The following is an 18,022-nucleotide window of genomic DNA, read 5'->3' as shown; positions in this document are numbered from 1 at the left end:
CAAAAAAACGTTGTTGAGACGTCGAGGTCTAATTCTCTTTCTGATGATAAAAACCCATCTGTTTCCTCCGAAAAAACTTTCAGGGGATCGTTTGCAACACTTTGGCAGCATTTTTGAGTAAATTGCAGAACGTCAGATTTTTAATGAAATTGTGACCGCGCGGCTTAGGGATTTTTGCAAAAAAAAGTTCTTCAGACGTCGAGGTCTAATTCTGTTTCTGATGATAAAAACCTATCTGTTTCCTCCGAAAAAACTTTCAGGGGAACGTTTGCAACACTTTGGCAGCATTTTTGAGTAAATTGCGGAATGTCAGATTTTTGCTTAAATTGTGACCGCGAGGCTTAGGGATTTTGCAAAAAAAAGTTGTTCAGACGTCGTGGTCTAATTCTCTTTCTGATGATAAAAACCCATCTGTTTCCTCCGAAAAAACTTTCAGGGGATCGTTTGCAACACTTTGGCATCATTTTTGAGTGAATTGCAGAACGTCAGATTTTTAATGAAATTGTGACCGCACGGCTTAGGGATCTTTGCAAAAAAAAGTTGTTCAGACGTCGAGATCTAATTCTCTTTCCGATGATAAAAACCCATCTGTTTCCTCCGAAAAAACTTTCAGGGGATCATTTGCAACACTTTGGCAGCATTTTTGAGTGAATTGCAGAACGTCAGATTTTTGCTGAAATTGTGACCGCACGGCTTAGGGATTTTTGCAAAAAAAAGTTGTTCAGACGTCGAGGTCTAATTCTCTTTCTGATGATAAAAACCCATCTGTTTCCTCCGAAAAAACTTTCAGTGGATCGTTTGCAACACTTTGGCAGCATTTTTAAGTGAATTGCAGAACGTCAGATTTTTGCTGAAATTGTGACCGCGTGGCTTCTTGATTTTTGCAAAAAAAGGTTGCTCAGACGTCGAGGTCTAATTCTCTTCCTGATGATAAAAACCCATCTGTTTCCTCCGAAAAAACTTTCAGGGGAACGTTTGCAACACTTTGGCAGCATTTTTGAGTGAATTGTGGAATGTCAGATTTTTGCTTAAATTGTGACCGCGCGGCTTAGGGATTTTTGCAAAAAAAAGTTGTTCACACGTCGAAGTCTAATTCTCTTTCTAATGATAAAAACCCATCTGTTTCCTCCAAAAAAACTTTCAGGGGATCGTTTGCAACACTTTGGCAGCATTTTTGAGTGAATTGCAGAACGTCAGATTTTTAATGAAATTGTGACCGCGCGGCTTAGGGATTTTTGCAAATAATAGTTGTTCACACGTCGAGGGTTTATTCTGTTTCCGATGATAAAAACCCATCTGTTTCCTCCGAAAAAACTTTCAGGGGATCGTTTGCAACACTTTGGCAGCATTTTTGAGTGAATTGCAGAACGTCAGATTTTTGCTGAAATTGTGACCGCGCGGCTTAGGGATTTTTGCAAAAAAAAGTTGTTCAGACGTCGAGGTCTAATTCTCTTTCCGATGATAAAAACCCATCTGTTTCCTCCGAAAAAACTTTCAGGGGATCATTTGCAACACTTTGGCAGCATTTTTGAGTGAATTGCAGAACGTCAGATTTTTGCTGAAATTGTGACCGCGCGGCTTCGGGATTTTTGCAAAAAAAGGTTGCTCAGACGTCGAGGTCTAATTCTCTTTCTGATGATAAAAACCCATCTGTTTCCTCCGAAAAAACTTTCAGGGGAACGTTTGCAACACTTTGGCAGCATTTTTGAGTGAATTGCGGAATGTCAGATTTTTGCTTAAATTGTGACCGCGCAGCTTAGGGATTTTTGCAAAAAAAAGTTTTTCACACTTCGAGGGTTTATTCTCTTTCTGATGATAAAAACCCAGCTGTTTCCTCCGAAAAAACTTTCAGGGGATCGTTTGCAACACTTTGGCAGCATTTTTGAGTGAATTGCAGAACGTCAGATTTCTGCTGAAATTGTGACCGCGCGGCTTAGGGATTTTTGCAAAAAAAAGTTGTTCAGACATCGAAGTCTAATTCTCTTTCTAATGATAAAAACCCATCTGTTTCCTCCGAAAAAACTTTCAGGGGATCGTTTGCAACACTTTGGCAGCATTTTTGAGTGAATTGCAGAACGTCAGATTTTTAATGAAATTGTGACCGCGCGGCTTAGGGATTTTTGCAAATAATAGTTGTTCAGACGTCGAGGTCTAATTCTCTTTCTGATGATAAAAACCCATCTGTTTCCTCCGAAAAAACTTTCCGGGGATCGTTTGCAACACTTTGGCAGCATTTTTGAGTGAATTGCAGAACGTCAGATTTTTAATGAAATTGTGACCGCGCGGCTTCGGGATTTTTGCAAAAAAAGGTTGCTCAGACGTCGAGGTCTAATTCTCTTTCTGATGATAAAAACCCATCTGTTTCCTCCGAAAAAACTTTCAGGGGAACGTTTGCAACACTTTGGCAGCATTTTTGAGTGAATTGTGGAATGTCAGATTTTTGCTTAAATTGTGACCGCGCGGCTTAGGGATTTTTGCAAAAAAAAGTTGTTCACACGTCGAAGTCTAATTCTCTTTCTAATGATAAAAACCCATCTGTTTCCTCCAAAAAAACTTTCAGGGGATCGTTTGCAACACTTTGGCAGCATTTTTGAGTGAATTGCAGAACGTCAGATTTTTGCTGAAATTGTGACCGCGCGGCTTCGGGATTTTTGCAAAAAAAGGTTGCTCAGACGTCGAGGTCTAATTCTCTTTCTGATGATAAAAACCCATCTGTTTCCTCCGAAAAAACTTTCAGGGGAACGTTTGCAACACTTTGGCAGCATTTTTGAGTGAATTGCGGAATGTCAGATTTTTGCTTAAATTGTGACCGCGCGGCTTAGGGATTTTTGCAAAAAAAAGTTGTTCACACTTCGAGGGTTTATTCTCTTTCTGATGATAAAAACCCAGCTGTTTCCTCCGAAAAAACTTTCAGGGGATCGTTTGCAACACTTTGGCAGCATTTTTGAGTGAATTGCAGAACGTCAGATTTCTGCTGAAATTGTGACCGCGCGGCTTAGGGATTTTTGCAAAAAAAAGTTGTTCAGACGTCGAAGTCTAATTCTCTTTCTAATGATAAAAACCCATCTGTTTCCTCCGAAAAAACTTTCAGGGGATCGTTTGCAACACTTTGGCAGCATTTTTGAGTGAATTGCAGAACGTCAGATTTTTAATGAAATTGTGACCGCGCGGCTTAGGGATTTTTGCAAATAATAGTTGTTCAGACGTCGAGGTCTAATTCTCTTTCTGATGATAAAAACCGATCTGTTTCCTCCGAAAAAACTTTCAGGGGATCGTTTGCAACACTTTGGCAGCATTTTTGAGTGAATTGCAGAACGTCAGATTTTTAATGAAATTGTGACCGCGCGGCTTAGGGATTTTTGCAAAAAAAAGTTCTTCAGACGTCGAGGTCTAATTCTGTTTCTGATGATAAAAACCCATCTGTTTCCTCCGAAAAAACTTTCAGGGGAACGTTTGCAACACTTTGGCAGCATTTTTGAGTGAATTGCGGAATGTCAGATTTTTGCTTAAATTGTGACCGCGAGGCTTAGGGATTTTGCAAAAAAAAGTTGTTCAGACGTCGTGGTCTAATTCTCTTTCTAATGATAAAAACCCATCTGTTTCCTCCAAAAAAACTTTCAGGGGATCGTTTGCAACACTTTGGCAGCATTTTTGAGTGAATTGCAGAACGTCAGATTTTTAATGAAATTGTGACCGCGCGGCTTAGGGATTTTTGCAAATAATAGTTGTTCACACGTCGAGGGTTTATTCTGTTTCCGATGATAAAAACCCATCTGTTTCCTCCGAAAAAACTTTCAGGGGATCGTTTGCAACACTTTGGCAGCATTTTTGAGTGAATTGCAGAACGTCAGATTTTTGCTGAAATTGTGACCGCGCGGCTTAGGGATTTTTGCAAAAAAAAGTTGTTCAGACGTCGAGGTCTAATTCTCTTTCTGATGATAAAAACCCATCTGTTTCCTCCGAAAAAACTTTCAGGGGATCGTTTGCAACACTTTGGCAGCATTTTTGAGTGAATTGCAGAACGTCAGATTTTTGCTGAAATTGTGACCGCGCGGCTTCGGGATTTTTGCAAAAAAAGGTTGCTCAGACGTCGAGGTCTAATTCTCTTTCTGATGATAAAAACCGATCTGTTTCCTCCGAAAAAACTTTCAGGGGATCGTTTGCAACACTTTGGCAGCATTTTTGAGTGAATTGCAGAACGTCAGATTTTTAATGAAATTGTGACCGCGCGGCTTAGGGATTTTTGCAAAAAAAAGTTCTTCAGACGTCGAGGTCTAATTCTGTTTCTGATGATAAAAACCCATCTGTTTCCTCCGAAAAAACTTTCAGGGGAACGTTTGCAACACTTTGGCAGCATTTTTGAGTGAATTGCGGAATGTCAGATTTTTGCTTAAATTGTGACCGCGAGGCTTAGGGATTTTGCAAAAAAAAGTTGTTCAGACGTCGTGGTCTAATTCTCTTTCTAATGATAAAAACCCATCTGTTTCCTCCAAAAAAACTTTCAGGGGATCGTTTGCAACACTTTGGCAGCATTTTTGAGTGAATTGCAGAACGTCAGATTTTTAATGAAATTGTGACCGCGCGGCTTAGGGATTTTTGCAAATAATAGTTGTTCACACGTCGAGGGTTTATTCTGTTTCCGATGATAAAAACCCATCTGTTTCCTCCGAAAAAACTTTCAGGGGATCGTTTGCAACACTTTGGCAGCATTTTTGAGTGAATTGCAGAACGTCAGATTTTTGCTGAAATTGTGACCGCGCGGCTTAGGGATTTTTGCAAAAAAAAGTTGTTCAGACGTCGAGGTCTAATTCTCTTTCTGATGATAAAAACCCATCTGTTTCCTCCGAAAAAACTTTCAGGGGATCGTTTGCAACACTTTGGCAGCATTTTTGAGTGAATTGCAGAACGTCAGATTTTTGCTGAAATTGTGACCGCGCGGCTTCGGGATTTTTGCAAAAAAAGGTTGCTCAGACGTCGAGGTCTAATTCTCTTTCTGATGATAAAAACCCATCTGTTTCCTCCGAAAAAACTTTCAGGGGAACGTTTGCAACACTTTGGCAGCATTTTTGAGTGAATTGCGGTATGTCAGATTTTTGCTTAAATTGTGACCGCGCGGCTTACGGATTTTTGCAAATAATAGTTGTTCAGACGTCGAGGTCTAATTCTCTTTCTGATGATAAAAACCCAGCTGTTTCCTCCGAAAAAACTTTCAGGGGAACGTTTGCAACACTTTGGCAGCATTTTTGAGTGAATTGCGGAATGTCAGATTTTTGCTTAAATTGTGACCGCGCGGCTTACGGATTTTTGCAAATAATAGTTGTTCAGACGTCGAGGTCTAATTCTCTTTCTGATGATAAAAACCCAGCTGTTTCCCCCGAAAAAACTTTCAGGGGATCGTTTGCAACACTTTGGCAGCATTTTTGAGTGAATTGCAGAACGTCAGATTTTTAATGAAATTGTGACCGCGCGGCTTACGGATTTTTGCAAATAATAGTTGTTCGGACGTCGAGGTCTAATTCTCTGTCTGATGATAAAAGCCCATCTGTTTCCCCCGAAAAAACTTTCAGGGGATCGTTTGCAACACTTTGGCAGCATTTTTGAGTGAATTGCAGAACGTCAGATTTTTGCTGAAATTGTGACCGCGCGGCTTAGGGATTTTTGCAAAAAAAAGTTGTTCAGACGTCGAGGTCTAATTCTCTTTCCGATGATAAAAACCCATCTGTTCCCTCCGAAAAAACTTTCAGGGGATCATTTGCAACACTTTGGCAGCATTTTTGAGTGAATTGCAGAACGTCAGATTTTTGCTGAAATTGTGACCGCGCGGCTTCGGGATTTTTGCAAAAAAAGGTTGCTCAGACGTCGAGGTCTAATTCTCTTTCTGATGATAAAAACCGATCTGTTTCCTCCGAAAAAACTTTCAGGGGAACGTTTGCAACACTTTGGCAGCATTTTTGAGTGAATTGCGGAATGTCAGATTTTTGCTTAAATTGTGACCGCGCGGCTTAGGGATTTTTGCAAAAAAAGTTGTTCACACGTCGAGTGTTTATTCTCTTTCTGATGATAAAAACCCATCTGTTTCCTCCGAAAAAACTTTCAGGGGATCGTTTGCAACACTTTGGCAGCATTTTTGAGTGAATTGCAGAACGTCAGATTTTTAATGAAATTGTGACCGCGCGGCTTAGGGATTTTTGCAAATAATAGTTGTTCAGACGTCGAGGTCTAATTCTCTTTCTGATGATAAAAACCCATCTGTTTCCTCCGAAAAAACTTTCAGGGGATCGTTTGCAACACTTTGGCAGCATTTTTGAGTGAATTGCAGAACGTCAGATTTTAGCTTAAATTGTGACCGCGCGGCTTAGGGATTTTTGCAAAAAAACGTTGTTGAGACGTCGAGGTCTAATTCTCTTTCTGATGATAAAAACCCATCTGTTTCCTCCGAAAAAACTTTCAGGGGATCGTTTGCAACACTTTGGCAGCATTTTTGAGTGAATTGCAGAAGGTGAGATTTTTGCTGAAATTGTGACCGCGCGGCTTAGGGATTTTTGCAAAAAAAAGTTGTTCAGACGTTGAGATCTAATTCTCTTTCTGATGATAAAAACCCATCTGTTTCCTCCGAAAAAACTTTCAGGGGATCGTTTGCAACACTTTGGCAGCATTTTTGAGTGAATTGCAGAACGTCAGATTTTTAATGAAATTGTGACAGCGCGGCTTAGGGATTTTTGCAAAAAAACGTTGTTGAGACGTCGAGGTCTAATTCTCTTTCTGATGATAAAAACCCATCTGTTTCCTCCGAAAAAACTTTCAGGGGATCGTTTGCAACACTTTGGCAGCATTTTTGAGTGAATTGCAGAAGGTGAGATTTTTGCTGAAATTGTGACCGCGCGGCTTAGGGATTTTTGCAAAAAAAAGTTGTTCAGACGTTGAGATCTAATTCTCTTTCTGATGATAAAAGCCCATCTGTTTCCTCCGAAAAAACTTTCAGGGGATCGTTTGCAACACTTTGGCAGCATTTTTGAGTGAATTGCAGAACGTCAGATTTTTGCTGAAATTGTGACCGCGCGGCTTCGGGATTTTGCAAAAAAAAGTTGCTCAGACGTCGAGGTCTAATTCTCTTTCTGATGATAAAAACCCATCTGTTTCCTCCGAAAAAACTTTCAGGGGATCGTTTGCAACACTTTGGCAGCATTTTTGAGTGAATTGCAGAACGTCAGATTTTTAATGAAATTGTGACCGCGCGGCTTAGGGATTTTTGCAAAAAAAAGTTCTTCAGACGTCGAGGTCTAATTCTGTTTCTGATGATAAAAACCCATCTGTTTCCTCCGAAAAAACTTTCAGGGGAACGTTTGCAACACTTTGGCAGCATTTTTGAGTGAATTGCGGAATGTCAGATTTTTGCTTAATTTGTGACCGCGAGGCTTAGGGATTTTGCAAAAAAAAGTTGTTCAGACGTCGTGGTCTAATTCTCTTTCTGATGATAAAAACCCATCTGTTTCCTCCGAAAAAACTTTCAGGGGATCGTTTGCAACACTTTGGCATCATTTTTGAGTGAATTGCAGAACGTCAGATTTTTAATGAAATTGTGACCGCACGGCTTAGGGATCTTTGCAAAAAAAAGTTGTTCAGACGTCGAGATCTAATTCTCTTTCCGATGATAAAAACCCATCTGTTTCCTCCGAAAAAACTTTCAGGGGATCATTTGCAACACTTTGGCAGCATTTTTGAGTGAATTGCAGAACGTCAGATTTTTGCTGAAATTGTGACCGCGCGGCTTAGGGATTTTTGCAAAAAAAAGTTGTTCAGACGTCGAGGTCTAATTCTCTTTCTGATGATAAAAACCCATCTGTTTCCTCCGAAAAAACTTTCAGGGGATCGTTTGCAACACTTTGTCAGCATTTTTAAGTGAATTGCAGAACGTCAGATTTTTGCTGAAATTGTGACCGCGCGGCTTCGGGATTTTTGCAAAAAAAGGTTGCTCAGACGTCGAGGTCTAATTCTCTTTCTGATGATAAAAACCCATCTGTTTCCTCCGAAAAAACTTTCAGGGGAACGTTTGCAACACTTTGGCAGCATTTTTGAGTGAATTGCAGAACGTCAGATTTTTGCTGAAATTGTGACCGCGCGGCTTAGGGATTTTTGCAAAAAAAAGTTCTTCAGACGTCGAGGTCTAATTCTCTTTCTGATGATAAAAACCCATCTGTTTCCTCCGAAAAAACTTTCAGGGGAACGTTTGCAACACTTTGGCAGCATTTTTGAGTGAATTGCGGAATGTCAGATTTTTGCTGAAATTGTGACCGCGCGGCTTAGGGATTTTTGCAAAAAAAAGTTGTTCACACGCCGAGGGGTTATTCTGTTTCCGATGATAAAAACCCATCTGTTTCCTCCGAAAAAACTTTCAGGGGATCGTTTGCAACACTTTGGCAGCATTTTTGAGTGAATTGCAGAACGTCAGATTTTTAATGAAATTGTGACCGCGCGGCTTAGGTCTTTTTGCAAATAATAGTTGTTCAGACGTCGAGGTCTAATTCTCTTTCTGATGATAAAAACCCATCTGTTTCCTCCGAAAAAACTTTCAGGGGATCGTTTGCAACACTTTGGCAGCACTTTTGAGTGAATTGCAGAACGTCAGATTTTAGCTTAAATTGTGACCGCGCGGCTTAGGGATTTTTGCAAAAAAACGTTGTTGAGACGTCGAGGTCTAATTCTCTTTCTGATGATAAAAACCCATCTGTTTCCTCCGAAAAAACTTTCAGGGGATCGTTTGCAACACTTTGGCAGCATTTTTGAGTGAATTGCAGAAGGTCAGATTTTTGCTGAAATTGTGACCGCGCGGCTTAGGGATTTTTGCAAAAAAAAGTTGTTCAGACGTCGAGGTCTAATTCTCTTTCTGATGATAAAAACCCATCTGTTTCCTCCGAAAAAACTTTCAGGGGATCGTTTGCAACACTTTGGCAGCATTTTTGAGTGAATTGCAGAACGTCAGATTTTTGCTGAAATTGTGACCGCGCGGCTTCGGGATTTTTGCAAAAAAAGGTTGCTCAGACGTCGAGGTCTAATTCTCTTTCTGATGATAAAAACCCATCTGTTTCCTCCGAAAAAACTTTCAGCGGAACGTTTGCAACACTTTGGCAGCATTTTTGAGTGAATTGCGGAATGTCAGATTTTTGCTTAAATTGTGACCGCGCGGCTTAGGGATTTTTGCAAAAAAAAGTTGTTCACACGTCGAAGTCTAATTCTCTTTCTAATGATAAAAACCCATCTGTTTCCTCCAAAAAAACTTTCAGGGGATCGTTTGCAACACTTTGGCAGCATTTTTGAGTGAATTGCAGAACGTCAGATTTTTAATGAAATTGTGACCGCGCAGCTTACGGATTTTTGCAAATAATAGTTGTTCAGACGTCGAGGTCTAATTCTCTTTCTGATGATAAAAACCCATCTGTTTCCTCCGAAAAAACTTTCAGGGGAACGTTTGCAACACTTTGGCAGCATTTTTGAGTGAATTGCGGAATGTCAGATTTTTGCTTAAATTGTGACCGCGCGGCTTACGGATTTTTGCAAATAATAGTTGTTCAGACGTCGAGGTCTAATTCTCTTTCTGATGATAAAAGCCCATCTGTTTCCTCCGAAAAAACTTTCAGGGGATCGTTTGCAACACTTTGGCAGCATTTTTGAGTGAATTGCAGAACGTCAGATTTTTGCTGAAATTGTGACCGCGCGGCTTAGGGATTTTTGCAAAAAAAAGTTGTTCAGACGTCGAGGTCTAATTCTCTTTCCGATGATAAAAACCCATCTGTTCCCTCCGAAAAAACTTTCAGGGGATCATTTGCAACACTTTGGCAGCATTTTTGAGTTAATTGCAGAACGTCAGATTTTTGCTGAAATTGTGACCGCGCGGCTTCGGGATTTTTGCAAAAAAAGGTTGCTCAGACGTCGAGGTCTAATTCTCTTTCTGATGATAAAAACCGATCTGTTTCCTCCGAAAAAACTTTCAGGGGAACGTTTGCAACACTTTGGCAGCATTTTTGAGTGAATTGCGGAATGTCAGATTTTTGCTTAAATTGTGACCGCGCGGCTTAGGGATTTTTGCAAAAAAAGTTGTTCACACGTCGAGGGTTTATTCTCTTTCTGATGATAAAAACCCATCTGTTTCCTCCGAAAAAACTTTCAGGGGATCGTTTGCAACACTTTGGCAGCATTTTTAAGTGAATTGTAGAACGTCAGATTTTTAATGAAATTGTGACCGCGCGGCTTAGGGATCTTTGCAAAAAAAAGTTGTTCAGACGTCGAGGTCTAATTCTCTTTCCGATGATAAAAACCCATCTGTTTCCTCCGAAAAAACTTTCAGGGGATCGTTTGCAACACTTTGGCAGCATTTTTAAGTGAATTGTAGAACGTCAGATTTTTAATGAAATTGTGACCGCGCGGCTTAGGGATCTTTGCAAAAAAAAGTTGTTCAGACGTTGAGATCTAATTCTCTTTCTGATGATATAAACCCATCTGTTTCCTCCGAAAAAACTTTCAGGGGATCGTTTGCAACACTTTGGCAGCATTTTTGAGTGAATTGCAGAACGTCAGATTTTTGCTGAAATTGTGACCGCGCGGCTTCGGGATTTTTGCAAAAAAAGGTTGCTCAGACGTCGAGGTCTAATTCTCTTTCTGATGATAAAAACCCATCTGTTTCCTCCGAAAAAACTTTCAGGGGAACGTTTGCAACACTTTGGCTGCATTTTTGAGTGAATTGCAGAACGTCAGATTTTTGCTGAAATTGTGACCGCGCGGCTTCGGGATTTTTGCAAAAAAAGGTTGCTCAGACGTCGAGGTCTAATTCTCTTTCTGATGATAAAAACCCATCTGTTTCCTCCGAAAAAACTTTCAGGGGAACGTTTGCAACACTTTGGCAGCATTTTTGAGTGAATTGCGGAATGTCAGATTTTTGCTTAAATTGTGACCGCGCGGCTTAGGGATTTTTGCAAAAAAAAGTTGTTCACACTTCGAGGGTTTATTCTCTTTCTGATGATAAAAACCCAGCTGTTTCCTCCGAAAAAACTTTCAGGGGATCGTTTGCAACACTTTGGCAGCATTTTTGAGTGAATTGCAGAACGTCAGATTTCTGCTGAAATTGTGACCGCGCGGCTTAGGGATTTTTGCAAAAAAAAGTTGTTCAGACGTCGAAGTCTAATTCTCTTTCTAATGATAAAAACCCATCTGTTTCCTCCGAAAAAACTTTCAGGGGATCGTTTGCAACACTTTGGCAGCATTTTTGAGTGAATTGCAGAACGTCAGATTTTTAATGAAATTGTGACCGCGCGGCTTAGGGATTTTTGCAAATAATAGTTGTTCAGACGTCGAGGTCTAATTCTCTTTCTGATGATAAAAACCCATCTGTTTCCTCCGAAAAAACTTTCAGGGGATCGTTTGCAACACTTTGGCAGCATTTTTGAGTGAATTGCAGAACGTCAGATTTTTAATGAAATTGTGACCGCGCGGCTTAGGGATTTTTGCAAAAAAAAGTTCTTCAGACGTCGAGGTCTAATTCTGTTTCTGATGATAAAAACCCATCTGTTTCCTCCGAAAAAACTTTCAGGGGAACGTTTGCAACACTTTGGCAGCATTTTTGAGTGAATTGCGGAATGTCAGATTTTTGCTTAAATTGTGACCGCGAGGCTTAGGGATTTTGCAAAAAAAAGTTGTTCAGACGTCGTGGTCTAATTCTCTTTCTAATGATAAAAACCCATCTGTTTCCTCCAAAAAAACTTTCAGGGGATCGTTTGCAACACTTTGGCAGCATTTTTGAGTGAATTGCAGAACGTCAGATTTTTAATGAAATTGTGACCGCGCGGCTTAGGGATTTTTGCAAAAAAAAGTTTTTCAGACGTCGAGGTCTAATTCTCTTTCCGATGATAAAAACCCATCTGTTTCCTCCGAAAAAACTTTCAGGGGATCATTTGCAACACTTTGGCAGCATTTTTGAGTGAATTGCAGAACGTCAGATTTTTGCTGAAATTGTGACCGCGCGGCTTCGGGATTTTTGCAAAAAAAGGTTGCTCAGACGTCGAGGTCTAATTCTCTTTCTGATGATAAAAACCCATCTGTTTCCTCCGAAAAAACTTTCAGGGGAACGTTTGCAACACTTTGGCAGCATTTTTGAGTGAATTGCGGAATGTCAGATTTTTGCTTAAATTTTGACCGCGCGGCTTATGGATTTTTGCAAAAAAAAGTTGTTCACACTTCGAGGGTTTATTCTCTTTCTGATGATAAAAACCCAGCTGTTTCCTCCGAAAAAACTTTCAGGGTATCGATTGCAACACTTTGGCAGCATTTTTGAGTGAATTGCAGAACGTCAGATTTCTGCTGAAATTGTGACCGCGCGGCTTAGGGATTTTTGCAAAAAAAAGTTGTTCAGACGTCGAAGTCTAATTCTCTTTCTAATGATAAAAACCCATCTGTTTCCTCCGAAAAAACTTTCAGGGGATCGTTTGCAACACTTTGGCATCATTTTTGAGTGAATTGCAGAACGTCAGATTTTTAATGAAATTGTGACCGCACGGCTTAGGGATCTTTGCAAAAAAAAGTTGTTCAGAGGTCGAGATCTAATTCTCTTTCCGATGATAAAAACCCATCTGTTTCCTCCGAAAAAACTTTCAGGGGATCATTTGCAACACTTTGGCAGCATTTTTGAGTGAATTGCAGAACGTCAGATTTTTGCTGAAATTGTGACCGCGCGGCTTAGGGATTTTTGCAAAAAAAAGTTGTTCAGACGTCGAGGTCTAATTCTCTTTCTGATGATAAAAACCCATCTGTTTCCTCCGAAAAAACTTTCAGGGGATCGTTTGCAACACTTTGGCAGCATTTTTAAGTGAATTGCAGAACGTCAGATTTTTGCTGAAATTGTGACCGCGCGGCTTCGGGATTTTTGGAAAAAAAAGTTGTTCAGACGTCGAAGTCTAATTCTCTTTCTAATGATAAAAACCCATCTGTTTCCTCCGAAAAAACTTTCAGGGGATCGTTTGCAACACTTTGGCAGCATTTTTGAGTGAATTGCAGAACGTCAGATTTTTAATGAAATTGTGACCGCGCGGCTTAGGGATTTTTGCAAATAATAGTTGTTCAGACGTAGAGGTCTAATTCTCTTTCTGATGATAAAAACCCATCTGTTTCCTCCGAAAAAACTTTCAGGGGATCGTTTGCAACACTTTGGCAGCATTTTTGAGTGAATTGCAGAACGTCAGATTTTTAATGAAATTGTGACCGCGCGGCTTAGGGATTTTTGCAAAAAAAAGTTCTTCAGACGTCGAGGTCTAATTCTGTTTCTGATGATAAAAACCCATCTGTTTCCTCCGAAAAAACTTTCAGGGGAACGTTTGCAACACTTTGGCAGCATTTTTGAGTGAATTGCGGAATGTCAGATTTTTGCTTAAATTGTGACCGCGAGGCTTAGCGATTTTGCAAAAAAAAGTTGTTCAGACGTCGTGGTCTAATTCTCTTTCTAATGATAAAAACCCATCTGTTTCCTCCAAAAAAACTTTCAGGGGATCGTTTGCAACACTTTGGCAGCATTTTTGAGTGAATTGCAGAACGTCAGATTTTTAATGAAATTGTGACCGCGCGGCTTAGGGATTTTTGCAAATAATAGTTGTTCACACGTCGAGGGTTTATTCTGTTTCCGATGATAAAAACCCATCTGTTTCCTCCGAAAAAACTTTCAGGGGATCGTTTGCAACACTTTGGCAGCATTTTTGAGTGAATTGCAGAACGTCAGATTTTTGCTGAAATTGTGACCGCGCGGCTTAGGGATTTTTGCAAAAAAAAGTTTTTCAGACGTCGAGGTCTAATTCTCTTTCCGATGATAAAAACCCATCTGTTTCCTCCGAAAAAACTTTCAGGGGATCATTTGCAACACTTTGGCAGCATTTTTGAGTGAATTGCAGAACGTCAGATTTTTGCTGAAATTGTGACCGCGCGGCTTCGGGATTTTTGCAAAAAAAGGTTGCTCAGACGTCGAGGTCTAATTCTCTTTCTGATGATAAAAACCCATCTGTTTCCTCCGAAAAAACTTTCAGGGGAACGTTTGCAACACTTTGGCAGCATTTTTGAGTGAATTGCGGAATGTCAGATTTTTGCTTAAATTGTGACCGCGCGGCTTAGGGATTTTTGCAAAAAAAAGTTGTTCACACTTCGAGGGTTTATTCTCTTTCTGATGATAAAAACCCAGCTGTTTCCTCCGAAAAAACTTTCAGGGGATCGTTTGCAACACTTTGGCAGCATTTTTGAGTGAATTGCAGAACGTCAGATTTCTGCTGAAATTGTGACCGCGCGGCTTAGGGATTTTTGCAAAAAAAAGTTTTTCAGACGTCGAGGTCTAATTCTCTTTCCGATGATAAAAACCCATCTGTTTCCTCCGAAAAAACTTTCAGGGGATCATTTGCAACACTTTGGCAGCATTTTTGAGTGAATTGCAGAACGTCAGATTTTTGCTGAAATTGTGACCGCGCGGCTTCGGGATTTTTGCAAAAAAAGGTTGCTCAGACGTCGAGGTCTAATTCTCTTTCTGATGATAAAAACCCATCTGTTTCCTCCGAAAAAACTTTCAGGGGAACGTTTGCAACACTTTGGCAGCATTTTTGAGTGAATTGCGGAATGTCAGATTTTTGCTTAAATTGTGACCGCGCGGCTTAGGGATTTTTGCAAAAAAAAGTTGTTCAGACGTCGAAGTCTAATTCTCTTTCTAATGATAAAAACCCATCTGTTTCCTCCGAAAAAACTTTCAGGGGATCGTTTGCAACACTTTGGCAGCATTTTTGAGTGAATTGCAGAACGTCAGATTTTTAATGAAATTGTGACCGCGCGGCTTAGGGATTTTTGCAAAAAAAAGTTCTTCAGACGTCGAGGTCTAATTCTGTTTCTGATGATAAAAACCCATCTGTTTCCTCCGAAAAAACTTTCAGGGGAACGTTTGCAACACTTTGGCAGCATTTTTGAGTGAATTGCGGAATGTCAGATTTTTGCTTAAATTGTGACCGCGAGGCTTAGGGATTTTGCAAAAAAAAGTTGTTCAGACGTCGTGGTCTAATTCTCTTTCTGATGATAAAAACCCATCTGTTTCCTCCGAAAAAACTTTCAGGGGATCGTTTGCAACACTTTGGCATCATTTTTGAGTGAATTGCAGAACGTCAGATTTTTAATGAAATTGTGACCGCACGGCTTAGGGATCTTTGCAAAAAAAAGTTGTTCAGACGTCGAGATCTAATTCTCTTTCCGATGATAAAAACCCATCTGTTTCCTCCGAAAAAACTTTCAGGGGATCATTTGCAACACTTTGGCAGCATTTTTGAGTGAATTGCAGAACGTCAGATTTTTGCTGAAATTGTGACCGCGCGGCTTAGGGATTTTTGCAAAAAAAAGTTGTTCAGACGTCGAAGTCTAATTCTCTTTCTAATGATAAAAACCCATCTGTTTCCTCCGAAAAAACTTTCAGGGGATCGTTTGCAACACTTTGGCATCATTTTTGAGTGAATTGCAGAACGTCAGATTTTTAATGAAATTGTGACCGCACGGCTTAGGGATCTTTGCAAAAAAAAGTTGTTCAGAGGTCGAGATCTAATTCTCTTTCCGATGATAAAAACCCATCTGTTTCCTCCGAAAAAACTTTCAGGGGATCATTTGCAACACTTTGGCAGCATTTTTGAGTGAATTGCAGAACGTCAGATTTTTGCTGAAATTGTGACCGCGCGGCTTAGGGATTTTTGCAAAAAAAAGTTGTTCAGACGTCGAGGTCTAATTCTCTTTCTGATGATAAAAACCCATCTGTTTCCTCCGAAAAAACTTTCAGGGGATCGTTTGCAACACTTTGGCAGCATTTTTAAGTGAATTGCAGAACGTCAGATTTTTGCTGAAATTGTGACCGCGCGGCTTCGGGATTTTTGGAAAAAAAAGTTGTTCAGACGTCGAAGTCTAATTCTCTTTCTAATGATAAAAACCCATCTGTTTCCTCCGAAAAAACTTTCAGGGGATCGTTTGCAACACTTTGGCAGCATTTTTGAGTGAATTGCAGAACGTCAGATTTTTAATGAAATTGTGACCGCGCGGCTTAGGGATTTTTGCAAATAATAGTTGTTCAGACGTAGAGGTCTAATTCTCTTTCTGATGATAAAAACCCATCTGTTTCCTCCGAAAAAACTTTCAGGGGATCGTTTGCAACACTTTGGCAGCATTTTTGAGTGAATTGCAGAACGTCAGATTTTTAATGAAATTGTGACCGCGCGGCTTAGGGATTTTTGCAAAAAAAAGTTCTTCAGACGTCGAGGTCTAATTCTGTTTCTGATGATAAAAACCCATCTGTTTCCTCCGAAAAAACTTTCAGGGGAACGTTTGCAACACTTTGGCAGCATTTTTGAGTGAATTGCGGAATGTCAGATTTTTGCTTAAATTGTGACCGCGAGGCTTAGGGATTTTGCAAAAAAAAGTTGTTCAGACGTCGTGGTCTAATTCTCTTTCTAATGATAAAAACCCATCTGTTTCCTCCAAAAAAACTTTCAGGGGATCGTTTGCAACACTTTGGCAGCATTTTTGAGTGAATTGCAGAACGTCAGATTTTTAATGAAATTGTGACCGCGCGGCTTAGGGATTTTTGCAAATAATAGTTGTTCACACGTCGAGGGTTTATTCTGTTTCCGATGATAAAAACCCATCTGTTTCCTCCGAAAAAACTTTCAGGGGATCGTTTGCAACACTTTGGCAGCATTTTTGAGTGAATTGCAGAACGTCAGATTTTTGCTGAAATTGTGACCGCGCGGCTTAGGGATTTTTGCAAAAAAAAGTTTTTCAGACGTCGAGGTCTAATTCTCTTTCCGATGATAAAAACCCATCTGTTTCCTCCGAAAAAACTTTCAGGGGATCATTTGCAACACTTTGGCAGCATTTTTGAGTGAATTGCAGAACGTCAGATTTTTGCTGAAATTGTGACCGCGCGGCTTCGGGATTTTTGCAAAAAAAGGTTGCTCAGACGTCGAGGTCTAATTCTCTTTCTGATGATAAAAACCCATCTGTTTCCTCCGAAAAAACTTTCAGGGGAACGTTTGCAACACTTTGGCAGCATTTTTGAGTGAATTGCGGAATGTCAGATTTTTGCTTAAATTGTGACCGCGCGGCTTAGGGATTTTTGCAAAAAAAAGTTGTTCACACTTCGAGGGTTTATTCTCTTTCTGATGATAAAAACCCAGCTGTTTCCTCCGAAAAAACTTTCAGGGGATCGTTTGCAACACTTTGGCAGCATTTTTGAGTGAATTGCAGAACGTCAGATTTCTGCTGAAATTGTGACCGCGCGGCTTAGGGATTTTTGCAAAAAAAAGTTTTTCAGACGTCGAGGTCTAATTCTCTTTCCGATGATAAAAACCCATCTGTTTCCTCCGAAAAAACTTTCAGGGGATCATTTGCAACACTTTGGCAGCATTTTTGAGTGAATTGCAGAACGTCAGATTTTTGCTGAAATTGTGACCGCGCGGCTTCGGGATTTTTGCAAAAAAAGGTTGCTCAGACGTCGAGGTCTAATTCTCTTTCTGATGATAAAAACCCATCTGTTTCCTCCGAAAAAACTTTCAGGGGAACGTTTGCAACACTTTGGCAGCATTTTTGAGTGAATTGCGGAATGTCAGATTTTTGCTTAAATTGTGACCGCGCGGCTTAGGGATTTTTGCAAAAAAAAGTTGTTCAGACGTCGAAGTCTAATTCTCTTTCTAATGATAAAAACCCATCTGTTTCCTCCGAAAAAACTTTCAGGGGATCGTTTGCAACACTTTGGCAGCATTTTTGAGTGAATTGCAGAACGTCAGATTTTTAATGAAATTGTGACCGCGCGGCTTAGGGATTTTTGCAAAAAAAAGTTCTTCAGACGTCGAGGTCTAATTCTGTTTCTGATGATAAAAACCCATCTGTTTCCTCCGAAAAAACTTTCAGGGGAACGTTTGCAACACTTTGGCAGCATTTTTGAGTGAATTGCGGAATGTCAGATTTTTGCTTAAATTGTGAC

Source organism: Podarcis gaigeae, assembly GCF_964106915.1.
Source record: "Podarcis gaigeae genome assembly, chromosome: 5".
Classification (NCBI taxonomy): Eukaryota; Metazoa; Chordata; class Lepidosauria; order Squamata; family Lacertidae; genus Podarcis; species Podarcis gaigeae.
Note: the sequence above shows the minus strand (reverse complement) of the source record.